General features: G+C 43.5%; 1 protein-coding gene across 2 annotated transcripts in view; it reads right to left on the reverse strand.

The window, feature by feature from the left end:
• SLC39A5 (solute carrier family 39 member 5) overlaps nt 1-18,469 on the reverse strand; it is an 89,838-nt gene extending 71,369 nt beyond the window's left edge. Inside the window, exons 1-2 of one of the 2 annotated variants that reach the window (XM_029594709.1) lie at nt 18,418-18,469; nt 18,017-18,092 (exon numbers count right to left, since the gene is read on the reverse strand). The gene's annotated coding sequence lies outside the window, so the exon portion shown is untranslated. Of the gene's footprint in view, nt 1-14,243; nt 17,701-18,016; nt 18,093-18,417 lie in introns of those variants that run through there. The other variant, XM_029594708.1, reaches the window with a different exon arrangement.
• Between the last annotated feature and the right edge of the window lie 684 nt (nt 18,470-19,153).

The raw sequence follows: 19,153 nt of genomic DNA on the forward strand, positions 1-19,153 counted from the left end.
ATTACAAGTTGCTGGTATGAATTCATTCCTCATTACTTTTCTGAAGAGCACTCCCTCTTGAAGACATAGTTTTTACCATTCTCTGAAGAATAGTTTTACTTCTGAATGCTCCTGACGCCTGTCTCGATCTTCAGGTTTCTCATCCATCTCCAGCATCATTATGACCTGAGATAAACAAGGGTCCTCCATCTGAATCACTCTCCACTCGCTTAGAGTAAACCTAGGTAGGGTGGGCTGTCCAGGCCACGGGTCTGGAATGTCAAAATCATCAGGAATAGCATCCTCTCCAGCAGGCAAGAGTTCCACCAAGGCATTAGAGTCGCACCCAGATATGGGTGTAGAATGACGTGTCATGGCTGTGCCTCCATCTCTCAAATCTTCTGAGACCTGTGTCAAGGCAGTCACATCATGTTTTTGGAATGCTGCCTTACATACCACTTTAGATCCATCTTCACCCGAGATAACCTTTTGGCAACCTGTTCCTCATATTTCGAGAACTTTTCATCATTCTCTACAAGGTCATGTGGCCTCCTGGACAGCCCATCAGCATCTATGTTAGTCTTGCCAGATTTGTAGCCAATGTCAAAGATGTACAATGAAAGGGATGCCAACCATCGATGACCTGTAGCATCCAGCTTAGCTGTTGTCAGAATATGTGCCAGAGGATTGTTATCTGTCACTACTTTAAACTCCGCCCCATATAGATAATCATGAAACTTTTCGCAGACTCCCCATTTAAGGGCCAAAAACTCCAATTTGTGGATGGGGTAGTTATGTTCACTTTTAGTGAGTCCACGACTGGCATATGAGATCACTCGCAGCTCCTAACCCTGAAGTGCCGGTATCTGTATGCAGTATATAGGGTAGCTTACAATCTGCAAAAGCCAATACAGGAGCAACCGTGAGTTTCTCCTTTATAATTTCGAATGCTGTCTGACATTCTGAGGTCCATCAAGTGGATAAGAAAAGATCCGGGGTCTTTTCCTATCCCCTTGACTGCTTGATAATCCTAATAACAGGCTACTGAGTGGCTTCATCAAGCGTGAGTATTGACTCACAAATCTTCAGTAATAGCCCGCAAATCCCAAGAAAGACTGCAGCTCTAGAACGTTCTTAGGTTGCGGCCACTTGGTAATGGTTGAAATTTTCTCTTCATCAGGGACTATCCCCTCTTCGGAGATATGATGACCCAAGTACTTCACTGACTTCTGGAAGAATTTGCATTTAGGTGGTGAGAGCTTCAATCCACATTTCAAAAGTCATAACACCCTCATCAACCGTTCCTCATGCTGCTCCAATGTGTTAGAAAATATCATAAGATCATCTAGGAAGGCCACAACTTCATGTAGATTAATGTCAGCCATTACTTTCTCTATCATCCTCTGAAAACTTGCTGGCACATTTGTCAATCCTTGTGCCATTCTCTTGAATTGCCAGTTTCCAAAGGGTGTGGTGAATGTAGTTTTGGGCCTGTCCGCCTCTTCCACCTTGATTCAATAATACCTGCTCTTAAGATCCAACACTGAGAACCACTTACTACCTGACAGAAGAGCAAATGTCTCTTCAATTCGAGGCAATGGATAGGAGTCCTTTCTTATGTTGTTCAACTTACGATAGTCAACAACCATCCTCAAAGTGCCATTTTTCTTCCTGACCAAAAGACTATCAGATTCTTCAATCACTCCTATGGCTAATAATTCTTTCAGGTGCTGCTTGAGATCTTCAAAATCAGCTGGAGATACATGTCATGTGCGCTCCTTAAATGGAGTTGGATCCATGACAGTAATCTTGTGTGTTATCCCTGGGATACAGCCAACATTAAGGTCATGACAGGAGAAGGCTCCGTTTACCTCCTGATTAATTCTTCTTTCTATATGCTGTTTAAATTTTTCAGATATGGGAGAGTCCCCGAAGTCTAGTGCCACTTCCTTAGATTCCATGTCACCACCTCCAACAGCTCCTGGTGTAGCTTCATCCATATGGGTTGTCTGTAGCACTCATGGCCCTTACCAGATCAACTGGTTCACCTTTACCTAACATTCCCCTGGGAGGCAACCTGATGCTACGATCAGATACATTCTTCAATAATATCTTGGCTTTTACATGTGACATTGTTCTGTCCCCAGCACTGGGTACATGTGGGCATCTGTATATACATTGCAGTTTAACTATGTCTTGTGCAGTCCTTATTTGTAACCCATGATAAAAGCCTGTGAGTCCTGCCTTTAAGGGGAGTTTTGCCTTTAAGAGAAACTCTCTCCCCCATGCTTCTCTCATTGGGAAGGGTCTGCATGCTCTCTCAATCTAACTTGTGCCTTCTTAAGTGCCTTATTGGCTCAAGGGCCTGCCCTTCATGTTCCCCTCTGTGTCACATGGATCCTAGGCTCGCTACTATTGGATCTCGCCCTCTAGCCCCAGCTTGTGGGGACGTTTCCTATAATCACTCTCCAAGACTGTTAGTCAAAGTCATGCTGCTTAAAAGCTAGAAGTGCCTGTGACTTCTGTAATTCAATTAGCATTTTTACATTTCTTCTTACCGCTTTAATTCTAAAGACTAATCAGCTTCAGAACCCCTTGCCTTCTCACCCTGAATCCCAAGAAACTCCATCTCCCTTCTCCAGCTACAAAGAACTCTGCTAGAAGCATATGCGTTTGGAATGCGACAATTGTAAGTAATGGAAAATTATCTGTACAATAAATAATTTCAAACTTAAAAGATCTTTGTCCTGAGGACTGATTAAGAAGAGAAGTTAGCTGTCTGGAGGAGGGAAATTCGTATATTTCTTATTGAGCTAGCACAGATATAGTGCCAGTTCTGATAAGTTGGGGTTGTACCAGTAAACCTCCAGGGAGGGGATTTTCTTCTGAAGCCTCAAGCAACATTGGCAAGCTTTCTACCTGTTTGGGCGTCCTCAAGATGTATTCCACGTCCTTGGCCGCATTCTTTGCAACCACTATTGGTCTGGTGCTGGTCAATCTGGCCATCACAGGTCTGGTGAATTTCCGACTTGAACGCTGACAAGAAACATACATCTGATATATAGTCACCCAATCCTTTTTCATAGCTAGCTTCTTAATGTAGTTTGGGCCAGCCATTTCTTCACAGTCATATACTAGGTGTTTAAGAACGTTTGTCCCTCCTATCAGAAGCAAAGTTTTGTTCTTTTGATCAGGACAAACCAGGGCAAGAACAGAGTATTTGTTTCCACTTCCATAGGCCTCCTTGGGAAACTGTATTTCAACTTCAATATACCCCAGATAAGGGACAGGTCGGCCTCCTGCACCTGTAACACAAAGTAGATCTTCTAGAGATTGCAACTTCTGATGTGATGAATATTTCTCATAGAAAGTTTGTGCTATACATATCACTTGAGAGCCAGTGTCCACTAAACAAAGGGCACTGCACACCATCTAAATAAGCTGTCGCAGAGCAGACTTTTCCCACAAGATGTTTTAAAACATCATCTGGCAGTGGACTTGGCAGGGTATAATTATTTGATGTTTCCTTTTTGGGACCTTTTCTTCTGGTACCGTTGTTTGACCCTCACAAAAGCACCTTTTTAGTTTAATGGAGTGTTTGAGGCCTGCCGGATATTGGGTGTTCTCTTTTTTTTCTTCAAATCTCCCACGCAGTTTCTGTTGAACTAGAACAGCATTCACAGGATTGGTGCATCCTCCCATCATGTGGCCATCCTCTCCACAGTTATAACAGAATGACCCTACCCTGGAATAGCATCTACCCTTTGAGGGTATTGTCTTTACCCAAGGATTTTCTTGCATCATGCTGTTTACAGCAGAGTTATTCACCACTTCCAGGGTGGCAGTTCTACAATGAGTGACTAATGGAACGGGCAAACTGTCACCTTCCTCTCCTGAAAATATTCTTCACTCAGGTTCCACTTTAAACTCACTTGCCTCTGGCATCACATACTTAGCAATTCCCAAATTACATATCCTTCTAGATTCTTTCATATTTCTCTCCTCCTCCATTGCTCTGATTTTAAATAGCAGCTCAGAGTATTGTGGAAGTCTCTCAGATGCAACCGACTAATCAGAGTCTCTTCCCAGCACCCCTGTACAAACTGTTGCAGTAATTGCCTATCAGGGGCAAGTCCAAAGAACAGATTGATTTCAAGAGGAGTTAGTTCATATAGCTGACAGCCATAAAATTGGTATTAAAAATCTGAGAAAGAGAACATCTGCTCTTATAACTGGGGGTTTGGGGTCACAAGTGTAAGGTGCAATTGATGTGACTCAGTCACCTCGGGGTGTGCTGCGGACTCCAGCTAAAGGCCAGCAGGAAGTTCCCAGATGGCAGAATACTAGACTAACTCAACTTTCTGCAATAACCAGACCTCCTCAATATTCTACTCCATCAATCTCCATTCCTGCAGATGTTTCAAAGATTATAGTGGAGCATGTGGTCAAAACTCCCAAGGAACATAAGAACATGCCACACTGGGTCAGACCAAAGGTCCATCAAGCCCAGCATCCTGTTTCCAACAGAGGCCAGACTAGGCCATAAGAACCTGGCAAGTACCCAAAAACTAAGTCTATTCCATGTTACCGTTGCTAGTAATAGCAGTGGCTATTTTCTAAGTCAACTTAATTAATAGCAGGTAATAGACTTCTCCTCCAAGAACTTATCCAATCCTTTTTTAAACACAGCTTCACTAACTGCACTAACCACATCCTCTGGCAACAAATTCCAGAGTTTAATTGTGCGTTGAGTGAAAAAGAACTTTCTCTGATTAGTTTTAAATGTGCCACATGCTAACTTCATGGAGTGTCCCCTAGTCTTTCTATTATCCGAAAGAGTAAATAACTGATTCACATCTACCCATTCTAGACCTCTCATGATTTTAAACACCTCTATCATATCCCCCCTCAGCCGGGGCAGAGTTGAATCATATTTATTTATTTATTTAATATTTTTATATACCGGAAATCATACAAGATATTGCACATCGTCTCGGTTTACATTGAAACTGAAAACTGAAAACAAGCATGAGAACATGCTAATTACATAGAACATAAAAATGTTGATAACATAGAATGCTAAATGCTAAATGTTAATTACATGTAATGCTAGTTGCATTACATGTAATTAACTTACCACAAAATTAAAGTTTTCTCTGGGAATGTCCCTAAACCTAGTAATAAAGGAGATTATGAAACCTGGCGTATTTAGATTAAGCAATTATTGCAGGACCCAGACCTCACTGCAGGTGCTAAAAAAAGAAAATTATTTGAAAGTCTCTTCCCCCCAGCTTTAAATGTTGCCTCTTATATGAGTAAAAGTGCCACAGCAGAACAGTGCTTAGAGGAGCTGGATAAAGCATACAGCAATGTAACTAATGGGGAGGAACTGTTCTTCCAATTCATAGAAACTCACCAGAATGCCAAAGAAAAATCTTCAGACTATTTGAGAAGGCTTCAGGTTCTGTTGCAGAAGGTTGTGGAGCAGGGAGTTTTATGTCTAGGAGTATGTCACTCGCTAGTGAGTCAGTGTATGCCTTAGGGTCCTTAGGCTCAGTATTCTGTTCTGATAGTGCCTCATTCAGAACTGGTTTAACTGTCCACTACTGTCCAACTCCCCACCAATACACAACCCTTCTAAAATGAGTACAGAAAGAGGGTCTTCAAATTCACACAAAACCTGATCAGATGACTCAGCCCTTAAACATTGTAGTTTTGTAACTGTACCTGCTGAGCTTAAAACATTTTGAACACTTTTCATAGACATTGCAGGGCTTACAGAACCCAAAATGACAGATCTATCAGGAATGCATTCATAGTATGTACAATACTCCATTTTCACTATTGCATAAAAAAAATTCTGTATTTGCTTCACTAATGATGTTGAGTTACTCAGTCACCAGTCAGAAAAACTACAGCCCCAAGTTGAAGCACCAATTTTATTTGCAACCTTGTAATATATGTATGGCACTGGTTTCTTGTAGTTTATTACTTCAGGGTTAACCAGACTATACAAAGTTAAGGCTGTAGAGACCTGCAGTTCATCTGATAGCCCAGTACCAATAATGAAGTTACACACAGTCCGATACAGTACAGTGCGCTCCGGCGGAGCGCACTGTTAACCTGCGATTGGACACGCGTTTGACGTGCTAGCTTTACCCCTTATTCAGTAAGGTGTAATAGCGTGTCGAAAATACGCGTCCAACCCCCCCCCCCCCCGAACCTAATAGCGCCCGCAACATGCAAATGCATGTTGATGGGCCTATTAGGTATTCCCGCGCGATTCAGAAAGCAAAATGTGCAGCCAAGCCACACATTTTACTTTCAGAAATTAGCGCCTACCCAAAGGTAGGCGTTAATTTCTCCAAGCATCAGGAAAGTGCACAGAAAAGCAGTAAAAACTGCTTTTCTGTGCACCCTCCTACTTAATATCTTGGCAATATTAAGTCGGAGGTCCCGAAAGTTAAAAAAATAAAAAAAATAAAATAAAAATTTGAAATCGGCCCATGGGTTGTAAACCGGACGTTCAATTTTTCCGGCGTCCGGTTTCCGAACCCGTGGCTGTCAGCGGGCTCGAGAACCAATGCCGGCAAAATTGAGCATTGGCTGTCAGACCTGCTGACAGCCGCCGCTCCTGTCCGAAAAGAGGCGCTGGGGACGCACTAGTGTCCCTAGCACCTCTTTTTACCGCCGGCCCTAATTTAAATATTTTAGTTTACTGAATTGTGCGCATAGGAAACTGGCCTGTGCGCGCGTCGGGAGAGCGGGCGCTCATCCGCTCTCCCGCAAACCTTACTGTATCGGCCTGACACTGCATTAACATAACAGCATTAAACTTTACTGAATAAGTAGAAGACAATCATTCTGCTCACTCAGCAAACACATGCAAAGTGTAGTAGCTTAGACATGAAATACTGCTCAAAGGTTTCAACTGGTGACAATTCAGCAGCTATCTCCCATCTTTACACAGCCTTTGCAATTATTTCAAAGTCCCAGCTTGTGTCCTACTGTGAAGCCGTTTGAATGCAAAAGGGCGGGAGTTGACTTCAGCACTTCTTTTGATCCTAATGGCTGAACCCTAGCTGCAAAGGGAACCCTCAGTCTCTGGCAATTCAAATTACTAATCCTTCACAGCATGGATCCTTAATTAAAACAAACAATTTTCTTTTAGTTTCAGGGCAGAGAACTTCCTCAGTCTTGCTCAGGAAGTAATGATCTGTTTGCACATGCCCCAAAATGACCCCAGCTCTGCTGTGAGTTTGCAGCCCTTAAAGGGACAGCAACCAATTAGCAGTTCTTCAGTGTCATTTTACTCAGGTAGGTTACACATTCACTTGAAAACCCACACATTAATGCCTCATTCCCTCTGTATTTCACTATTTGCTAAATAAAGCAACCACTGTGTCATAGGGTAGCAGGAGTCACCTGTTTCTCCAGGGCTTGGAAAAGGAAATGAAAATGTTTTCCCCATTGATGTGCCTGAATTCAACGCAGCACGTATCCCACCGTGGTCTCTTGGCATGGGATTTTGGTCTTTGTGCAGTTGGAATAATATAAATTGAATCTTACACGGTATCATCTAAGCATTATTACATTTTTCTAATGCATATTCATTGTAGATATCCTGACTAGCCGGGCATCCACCCCAAGATAGATTTGGGAACCAGTGCTCTAGAAACCCTACAGAACGCTAACCCTTCCCATCACCATGTTCATCTTCAACCCTGCCAGGAAGGTGGGCACCAAGACAGTTGCTTTCAAAAGCTTTTTTTTTTGTGTGTGTGGGATATTTTGGAGCTTGCAAGGTAAGACTGAGTGGAAGCTCTCCCGTCCTGGATGAAGGAGAATTGGCCGGGACCAGAGGGGTAAACGAGTTCATTCACCAACATGAATGCTCAAGTCAGAGTTTATAGGGACAGTGATGTGGATGTGACACCTGATCTCTAATCCAACCTGTTCTTAACCTGCTGCCCAAAATCGTCTACTGAAAAATGCTCACCTGAAGCAGGTGCAGGCACAATCATCTTCCAGCCAGTGGACAGAGGTTAAAAGCACAGGCTGTTCCTGCACCCAGCACCCTTCCTCATTCGGAACTGATGGGAAATTCTTCCTCAATTTTTCCATCACAGAGAAACCAGAGGCCCTCCAACCCTGATCCTGCTTAGCTTCTCTCTGCCGACACACCTCTCTTTAACCCCTTTGCGGGCCAGCAAATCCTTTCTAGCCTGCAGCGCAGACTATAAAAGCTGTTCAACTTCCTCCTTTTCCTCAATAGTGAACCCAAGCTTCCAGCACCTCTATGCCCTCCATTTACAGAGGAACCAGTTCTGTACTTTTCTGGGGGCTGGGGGGTAATTTATGAATTTAAAAAAGTACAAGTGGAGTGGGTCTCTGCTCCATCCATTTCCGGGGGGGGCCTTAATAGCTCTCTCCTTCACCTGCTACAAGAGACCCCGGGGAAGGTTTGCAAGAGGCTGAGTATAAGGGCAGGATGCCTAACGGAATACAAGGCAAAAAAAAAAAAAAAGGAGGAGAGAGAAAAGCATAAACAAAACATAAACAAAAGGAAATTAGTAATTCCAGGGAAGGATCCACATTCGCAAGAGTGAAAAACAGACACTAAAAGAATGGACTCTTGCACAGCGGGAGGGCAACATTCAAAGCCATTTTCACCAGCAATTTCCTCACAAATCTGGGCTCTTTGAAAAAGTCCACCCCACCCTCCCATGCAGGTATAATTCTACTTGTTGTGCTAGAAGCGTAATTTTACCCGTATTGTCTGGAGGTGATCCTGAGGCTGCGTTCGTGTCCAGGAAGGAAATAACACACGGAGATGATATTTTCAAATGTATGCATGGTCTTTTCAAGGGACAAAGCATCCCCAGAAAAAGCAGGGACTGACCTCTGCAGGTCCTTCCCCCCCCCCCGAGTAATAATCAATGCAAAACCATGCACTTAGTTTTGCTTTGATAATTGATGCAAACCCCAGGGGTAAAAAATAACCAGTGTTTGAACCAGTGCAGGAAGTTTGATTATTGCCCCTTAAATAAGTACAACATGAGCAATACTATATCCCCAGTTCCTGGGCCTACATCTCCATCCCACTGGGTTCCTGTCATGGAGGAGAAAGTGGACTAGTGACTAGAGCAATAGGAAACAAGGGTTCAAATCCCATTTCTACCACTCACATTCTTTGTGAACTTGGACATGTAATTTTATCTCCATTGCGCCTCAGGTACCCATTTAGATTGTAAGCTCTTTGGGGAAGGGACCTGTACCTAAATACTTGATCACCATTCTACAGTGCTGTGCACATCCAGTACTGCTATTTGCGTTTCTGTCACACTCCAGGACAGTTACAGTGTTGTAGATCTGGTGGATTATTGTCGCATTCTGGTGCAGATGTTATACTGTAGGATCGGATGAGTTTGTCACACTCCAGGGCAGTTACTGTGCTGTAGATTTGGTGTGCTCCTATCGCACTCCAGAGCAAATAGTGTTCTGGATCTGATGCATTCCTGTGCTTTGCAGGTGCACAAATAGTGCTATAGGTCTAGGTTTCTCACTTTTGCTGGCATTTCTAGGATAAGATGAACTCTGGGCCAGTTGCAGTCCATCAGTGCTGCTGCCCGCCAGGTTGGGAGGGGTCATTTTATACCTGCTCCATATTGATAAACACATTGCCCCATCGCTGATTACTGCTACTTGTCCTTGGCAGAAGAGCTTAGGAAAAACCATTTTGTAGATAACAGTTAATAGTTTACTGGAAGGCTTAATGAGCGTCGTCTTCAGAAGGACAGGGCTGCCCTGCATTCATCATTGCTGGAGCAACCAATCAAATCCTGAAAACAGCACAAAACTGGAAGCAGCTTTTTTTCAGGCTGATCAACAAAGAATGACTTAGCATCTGGCAGAGCTGCCGAGTACAATTTCAGAAGGGAGATTTAAGGCCAGTGCTAGGTTTTGAACTTCAATTCCAGGGCATTGTGGTACTTATAATCCTGCATCCTTCCTCTGGAAATCCGTGCTGAAGATACCATAAGAACAGTCATGCTGGGTCAGACCAAGATCATATATCAACATCAGAGGAACACTCGGCAAGATTATAATGCCACCATAATTTTATTTAATTTACAGTTCTTTATACATACATTAATTACCCCTAAACGTGGACCATATGCACATATATAAAATTTCAATAAAACATGTTACACCATATCACATTTATACTCATACCATTCACACCACTCATTCATAAAGTACATATTCAGTGCATCTATATACCCCTATACAACATTATTACGCTATAATAAACATGCATATAAAAACAATCACCAAATATAGCTTTCTGAAACCATTGTCTTCAAAAAATCCACTAACATTTTTTTATACTGTTCCCGACGAGACTTCTCGTTTCGCCTGACTTAACAGGCTTCCTCAGGGAAAATTTTTTACTTTGCATACTGTGGAATTGTAAATTCAATATATTTATTATTTATCCCCCAGATTATCACATAAACCATTGCGAGAATTTTTTGAAGTATATTTTCTTCAATGCTTCTTGTTATGTCTCATGATGTATTAGTTTCCAAAGCATATATTTTGTCAATTCAATCGAGATGCAAAATGGTCCCATACTCCGTTGTAACCTCCATATGGATATTATATCTCTCTCTATCAATATGTATCAAATTCTTCTCTACCACCAATGCAGCGTTATTATATATATCCTCCTTCCAAAATGTGACCAACGTCTTTATCGCAATCTGCTTTTCCCGATGTACATCGTTATATCGCAAGCGGATCTTACCGCCAAGATTTTCAGAATCAAAAAAGTCATGCAGAATCAAAAAAGTCATGCAGAATCAAAAAAGTCATGCAGGTTTCATAATGAATCTCCTCCGATTTTCCTCTTACTAGGAAGTAAGAGGAAAATCGGAGGAGATTCATTATGAAACCTGCATGACTTTTTTGATTCTGAAAATCTTGGCGGTAAGATCCGCTTGCGATATAACGATGTACATCGGGAAAAGCAGATTGCGATAAAGACGTTGGTCACATTTTGGAAGGAGGATATATATAATAACGCTGCATTGGTGGTAGAGAAGAATTTGATACATATTGATAGAGAGAGATATAATATCCATATGGAGGTTACAACGGAGTATGGGACCATTTTGCATCTCGATTGAATTGACAAAATATATGCTTTGGAAACTAATACATCATGAGACATAACAAGAAGCATTGAAGAAAATATACTTCAAAAAATTCTCGCAATGGTTTATGTGATAATCTGGGGGATAAATAATAAATATATTGAATTTACAATTCCACAGTATGCAAAGTAAAAAAATTTTCCCTGAGGAAGCCTGTTAAGTCAGGCGAAACGAGAAGTCTCGTCGGGAACAGTATAAAAAAATGTTAGTGGATTTTTTGAAGACAATGGTTTCAGAAAGCTATATTTGGTGATTGTTTTTATATGCATGTTTATTATAGTGTAATAATGTTGTATAGGGATATATAGATGCACTGAATATGTACTTTATGAATGAGTGGTGTGAATGCTATGAGTATAAATGTGATATGGTGTAACATGTTTTATTGAAATTTTATATATGTGCATATGGTCCACGTTTAGGGGTAATTAATGTATGTATAAAGAACTGTAAATTAAATAAAATTATGGTGGCATTATAATCTTGCCGAGTGTTCCTCTGATGTTGATATATGATCTATATTTTGAACAGAGGTTGTTCTGCACAATTTTTGTGTACCTGTTGAGGTCAGACCAAGAGCCATCAAACTCAGCATCCTGTCATCAGTGGCCAATCTGGCTCATTAGGAAATACCTGGCAAATCCCAAAGGGTAGATCCATTCCTAATGCTCACTCTCCGAGATAAGTGGTGGCTTTCCCAAGTCTACTTCGCCAATAGTTTATGGACTTTTCCTTTAGGAACTTGTAAACTCGACTAGGACAGATGCCTTGACCACATTCTCTGGCAACAAATTCCACAGCTTGACTGTGCAATGAGCCAAAAAATACGCTTTCCAATTTGTTTAAATCTGCTGCTAGTTTTATGGAGTATCTTAGTTCTAGTACAACTTGAAAGAGTAAATAACCATTCCTGATTCACCTGTTCCATCCCACTCATGATTTTATAAATCTCTACTATATCCCTCAGTTGTCTCTTCTCGAAGCTGAAGCTCCTGTCTAGCCTTTGTTCATGAGAGCCATTCCATCCCTTTTATCATTTGTGTTGCTCTTCTCTGTACCTTTTATAGTTCTGCTATATCTTTCTTGAGATAAGAGTGATCAGAACTGCAAACAATATTGTATTTAAAAGATTTCTTGCCCACCCCCTTCAAAACGTTTGGGGCGGATTGCACTGTTAGGCACAGTAGATCTACAGGGTCATTATGATATTCTCAGTTTTATTCTCCATTCCAAATCATTTCTATTTGCTTTTTTGACTGCTACCACCACCGAGCTGAGGATTGTAACATTTCTCCACAACGGTTCAAAGATTCTTTTTCTGGGTGGTAACTCCCAATACAAAATCCAGGATTGCATGCCTCTGGTTAGAATGATTTCTCCCTATGTGCCCCACTTTGCACTTCCCACATTAAATGTCATCTTTTTAGTTGTCCAGGTTCAGTCTTGCAAGGTCCTTCTGCAGTTGCTCACGGTCTGCTTGTGTTTTAACTACTTTGAATTTTTTTTTGACATCTGAAAATGTAATCCCTTCACTCATTGCTCCCTTTTACAGACTGTTAATGAATAACAACAGTGATTCCAGTACAAATCCCTGGGGCATGCCACTATTTATCATTATTCACTGGGAAAATTGACTATTTAGTCCTATTCTTTGTTTCCTATCTTTTAACCAGTTACCCATCCACAATAAGCCCACCTCCACTCCCCGTGACTTACATTTTCTGAGTATCATCTCCTGAGGGACTTTAATTGAATGCTTTCTGAATATCTAAATAAAACCATATAGATCAGCTCACCTTCCTACAGATGCCGATTCACACCTTCAAAGAATTCTAACAGATTAGCAAGGCAGAACCTGCTTTTGCTAAATCCGTGCTTACTCTTCCTCATTAAGCCATGTTTATCCATAGGTCTGGTCATTTTGTTCTCAACAATAGTTTCCAACATTTTATGCAGCAATGCTGTCAGGCACAGAAAAGTGATGAAAATTCTGCAGACAGGGTAGTAAGCCAGAGCTCTGGATGGAGGAGGACATGATAGAAACCAAGGACCAACCTAAACCTTTTCTTGCAGAAAGCATTTCACTTACTGACACTGAGGGGCTCTCTCTAGGGAATGTGGTAAACTGAAATCAGACAACGGGAGTCCCACCGTTGTGGCCTCTCTGCTTGTTAGCTGTTCAAGCTCCTCTATCGCAGAGCACCTTCCACCCCAACTGCCTGGGCAAGCTGTGATCTGTATATTATTTAGAGAGAGTGGAGGCAACACACTAGCTGAGCTCAGACACCAATTCAAAGATTTTTATTTGCCTTATTCTGAAAGAGGAACACATACAAAGTCGTCCACAAGCAAATTTCCCTGTCCCCAATGCCCTTCTTACCCTTGGGAGGGGTCTGACTCTCCAGGTGAGAGGCTGCAGCTGCTACTTACATTCTGGAGGGTCAAAGGTTGCTCAGGTGCTCAGACATTTAAAGGCACAGTCAGCACCTCCCTGTCTCCTGTCCTGGTTGGAGGGGGGAGGTAAGCCCTGGAAGTGCTGATCTTCTGAATCGGGATTCTCCCTCTAATTAATAATTGTATTCAAATGGCTCCTGGATTCAGCTTCTGCATTCCTGACTCCCAGTGGCGGACTCTGTAGGATACAGCATGACAGCCCCCTTGCTCTTTGAAAGCATCCAGGACTCTGTCTTATTATCCCGTCAGCAGAAGTTTCATCACCCCTACTATTCCTCCACCCCAGCTCTGCAAAGGAGCCTTTGCACCCAGCTTGTGTGGTGATTGTGGGAGGATTCGAGTTTATTACACTAGGGAAAGCCAAAGGAAAAAAAAAAAAGGTTTGAGGGAGGGACTACCTGGCATCTAAATAAGCTTATTCTGTCTGCATTTCTGCAGCTGGCAGTCTATTTCTACTAATGCGATCATCACGCACAATTGGTGTACACACAATGCTTTTCCAAGCAATGATGTATAAAATGCCAGTGCACATGGTGCTATACAGTCACAAAACATTATTAGCCAGGTGCACGGCTTCCTGTTTGCTCCTACCTCAAGCTTCCCAGCTCAAGTGAGCTGCTGTACACCGGAGCTCAAAGGAAAATAATCATTGATGGACAAGGTCGGGCAGCACCTGGGAACACGCCACATGCCCCCTGGGAGATTAACAGGGAGAAGGGCAGCAAGAGAGAAAAATATTTATTTTACACATTCATTAATAATACATTCAAATTGTTTTAAGATTAAAAATAAATTTAAAAAAGGGCTTCAGTGAGTGCGCATGAGTCCTGTGAAGGAAAAAAGGTCAGGGCATGAGGTGGCCAGGAGCAGGCAAAAAAATGAAATCCAGGTGATGGGAAGAGGCAGATCTGGCTGCCAAAAGGTGTTGTCCAGTTCTGGCATTGAAGTACACATTCTAATCCCATCCCCGACTCAATCACTGGTTTGTGTGTGTGAGTGACTCTGGACAAGTCACCAGCTCCCGGGTGTGTTGGTCTGGCCCAGCAGTTTCCTCCTATGGCAGTGAGCTTGCAGCTCAATCAGAACAGGACCCAAATGGGACGACTAAGCCTCGAATCTTTATTCATAACTTTGTAGACTCCCCCACTCCTCACCTTTGCATCCCCCTACTAACCTATCTAGTCCAGCCATCACAGGAACCATCATTTAGCTAGGTACACTGCCACTACCTCTTAAACCCAGGACATCTGCACCGAGTCACCACTAGGTGTCACTATTGCGCAATAGCTGGGGGCTCCTCCACCTGGGCCTGGGAACACTGCCTCCCCAGCATCCTCTAGATCACTTTCAAGCCCAGCTCTGCTACCAACTCTGACAGACTCTTGAACTAGTCACGTTACCTCCCTGTGTCTCACTTTACTCTTACTGCAATTAGATATTAATACTATTGTTCATGCCCCTCCGACCTACACCAGAATGATATCCATTCTAGAGATGAGTGCATGTATGTTTCTCAAGAATTATGGTGCAAACCTTCCACTTTGGATGAAAGCTGTTGCATAAAACCCAGACTATTCCTTAATTCTCCAGACATGAGTAGCTATCCTTACTCACTATATCTTTCACTGCACGGAATAAAGACCACCCCCAGGCATTTCTATTCCTTCTCATTGTATCATATGCTGTAGGGAATAAAGAATATCCCCTGGCCTGAAACAGATTTAATCTTTCAACACCCCTAGACACTGCTGTAGGCAATCCCTCCCTACAAATCTGAAATCGCTGCCCTTTTTTATCCCTCCCCGGTGAACCTGGAAGCACTTTCCTTTCTTCTCAGATCGTTTCTTTGCCCACCCCCAACCTTTGCAAACCTAGAATCACTCCCCCTTGCCCCCACAGATCTCCATCTCTCCTGCCCTCACCCCCCCCCCCCCTCCCTGACTCTCCTGGCTCTGGCAGTAGTAAACAGCAGGCTGAGGTAATGAGGGGACCAATTCAGCCGGTGCTCAGAGCACCAGTGAGCCTGCACCTCTGAACATCCGTGTGGGAGGCAGGGCCTGGGAGCGCTGGATGAATCATGTTTCTGTTCTCACTCAACCTGTTGCTCTTTCCTGCTGTCGTCACTTGAGCCAAGAGATCAGAAGGTGCCATTGTCATTGTGGTCAGAATAGATGGAAGGTCTGTGCTGGGGGGGGGGGGGGGGGCAGGAAAAACTGGAGGACTGCATTAAAGGTGAGAGAGATCAGAGGTCCATAATACGTGTAGTCAAAATGTACCTGACAGAGGAAAGAAGGGTGGCAAAACGGGATAGAAGCTAATATTTGACAGGTTTCAATAAAATACAGGAAGATGACATTTTCATTAGGAAAGGAAATTCAAGGACAAGGGGACATGATGTTACGTTGGAAGGAGGACGGTACAAAGGAAACATGAAAAAAAATACCCCCACCTTTTTACTGAGAGGATGGTGGACGCTTGGAATAGCCTAATGTCAGAGGTACTGGTAACTAAAACCGTGAGAGAATTTAAACCTGCTTCAGGCAGACTCAGGGCACCGCGGCGAGGGCAGATGGGAGGGTTAATCGGTAGAAGAAATAAACAAGGGGGCTGGAGCGCTTGCTCAGTCATATGAATCGGGAAAACACAAGCCAATAGGCAGAATGTGGAGATACAAATGCATCAGGCTAGGTTATAACACTACTAAACAATATGGAGGAAGAAAGACCTCAGAATCTGTTCTGCACTTGGACCATTAACCCTTTCTTTTTTTGATCTTGCTAACAGTAGCATTATGTGGCCATGGTGACAACCGTAAAAGCACTGGGGAAACCTTCATGGAGTAGCAGTTACAACCCTATCAGCAGTTGCGCAGCTGCATTGGGTTTCCAAGAAGGCTGGCACGACCTGCATAGAGAGGGGGGAGGGACATGGTTAAAACCAAACATCAGTGAAGCATGGGAAGGCCGGATGTTTTGGATAAAAGTCTCAAAATTTTCCTGGTTGCACAGACCTTACAGATTTTGGTGGCGAGGCATGGGCGTTGGATTAAGCAGAAGCCTTTGCTGAAGCAAAAGAGTAAGATGACAAGGCTTGAAACAGCTGACTAGCGGAGGCGGTGGAGCCCAGCATCGTAACAAAATATGGACATGCTTGGGATAGAGGGCAGTGGTTGAAACAGGGTTGAGAAGTTAATCATTAAGAGTCATAAGTAGGGAGCTGGTGCTGGTTTAAACAATGGGAATATGTGCTAGAGAACCAGAGAGGAGGAATGCAGACTGGGCAGACTGGATGGACCGACTGATCCTTATCTGCTAGCATTCTGAGTATCAAGTAGCAGGGAATAAAGACCATCCCTATACATTTCTATCTTTGCTATTTCACTGTACCACAAGCCGCAGGGAATAAATACCTCCACCAGGCATTTCTATCACTTCTCTCTCACTGTCCCTGGAGGTTTTAGCCTCATTTCTAACCCCTCCTCTTAAGCCTGCTCAAACAATCATTTCCCCACAAAGCCCTAAGTGCAGCGCCCTCTGGCAGTCAGCGCTCAGGACTGCGTCTGGGGTCTCGGGCTCATTTGTGGTGCTGGAGGGAGGGGGCACATTTCTTTACCCTAGGCTCCACATCACTTATTTGCCATCCCCAACGTATTCCTTTTTGACTCCTTTACTTTGATCATGTATAATACCAGAATAAATTAGCACAGCTCTTTTTTTTCTAAATTCTCTCATGTTTTTTGGGGGTAAACGTCGAACTTCTCCGACATAGTAGTCTTCCCCCAGGTAACAATTTGCATAGTCCTCCAGGTAACAAGTTGCTTAGTGGTTAAAATGTCTTTTTCAGAGTCTTCCTTCTTCGGTCTTTGCGTAATATGCCCCCATAATCTGTCCCATTTCCTATCTTTCCTTGCTCCCCCAACACAGTCCTCCCCGTCCCTAATGCTCCCAGTGGCTTTTTCTGTAGCCTGTGGGTGGGAGGAAGGAGCCGGGGAATGCTAAGCTCTGAAGGGCAGATCATGGATGCAGCAGTTGGACACCACAGGAGGAGAGGTGATATTATCTCTTGCTGCTTCGTCGGGTCTCTTTGCCATTGCTGACAGGGTTACTAGACGTGGCACCTCCTGCTGAGCCCGAGAGCTGGTGACTGGGTTGGCTCCTGGTGATCCTGCCACTGGTGGGATGGGACGGGGTTGGTGGTGCATGGCTGGAATTTGCAGGGCCTGAAATGCCCAATGTGTTCCCATTCTGATTATCAGTGGCTGGAAAAAAAAAAAAAAAAAAAGACAGGGAGAATGTGACTGGGCTGCAGAGAGGAAACCTGCTTGTGCTACCGACAGGAAAAAATCAGAGAGCAGCTGCCTGTACCTGGAGAGGCGCCTGCGCTGGGAGCAGGCTGCGGAGTAGGAGGGGTTGCACTCTCATTCTGCGTCACAGACTGCGCCTGGAAGAGCAGGAAATAAAAGATAAGTGAGACCCTAGCAAGGAAAGCAGTCATTTCCCATGTAAACCTGCAATTTTCAGGTCATTTCTGCTCCCAGGTTTCACGTTTTTTTTTTCCACTCTTCTCCCTATCTCTGCTTGGGACAAGTGGGAACAACATGAGGTGCTTCTTATTTCCAGAAAGCACTCGGCATTCCCAATGTAGCAAATGAACCAACATGCAAGGGGCACCAGTGCTAGAGTGCCTGCACCCCCAGTGGCAATATGCTTCCCTTTCCTCCAATGTCTCAGAGAAGGGAGAGCAGCCTGCAGCTTCCTGCACTTACCGTTTTGCTTTGAGCTTGTTGTGCCATGTACTCAGGGTTTGGTTCACTGAAGTTTGGGACCTCAGAATAAACCATGCAGAATCTGTAAGAGAAATTCAATGAAACAAGACCAGGAAGTATTGCTTCCTCCCCCATGCCCAGACACAGGACAGACCAAGATACACATGTACACAGACCCACCCATTTTAACGCCATCGCTATCTCAGGACAAGGACACCTTGGCCTGAGGACAGGATACATTGTAACAGTGCTCTGTGCCTGTTTGGGTCATACCAGCTTGAACAGCCATGGCTGCAAGGTCCAGGAATGCATCTAATTAAGCTCGGAGCATAAACTATCTTGGCCCACCCTGCTCTAAAATATAAGCATTTAAAATTCCCCTGCCGAGGGACTGTGCACTGCTGGTTTGTGTGGTGGGAGGGCATCGGGGAAGAAGGATGCTTAGCAGATCCATTGTATAGCACAGAGTCCTAGAGATCTGCACACATGTCAGAGTATATCCATATATATACACCTATAGGCATATGCATACATGATGTGTTAATAAGCATGTATGCATTCACATGGGACATACTGATACTGACAGAATTCTGGAAAGTTCTTTGGTGTTTGTGCTCGGTTGGAGCTCCAGGCCTGTCCTTGATCCTTTTGCTGCGATTCCTGAAATACCCGACGATACAAGCCTGAGACACAAGATAACTTACTCTCCTATCTTCTGTAGTTCTCCCCCTCGCCC

This window comes from Rhinatrema bivittatum, chromosome 3 (genome assembly GCF_901001135.1).
Source record: "Rhinatrema bivittatum chromosome 3, aRhiBiv1.1, whole genome shotgun sequence".
Taxonomy (NCBI): Eukaryota; Metazoa; Chordata; class Amphibia; order Gymnophiona; family Rhinatrematidae; genus Rhinatrema; species Rhinatrema bivittatum.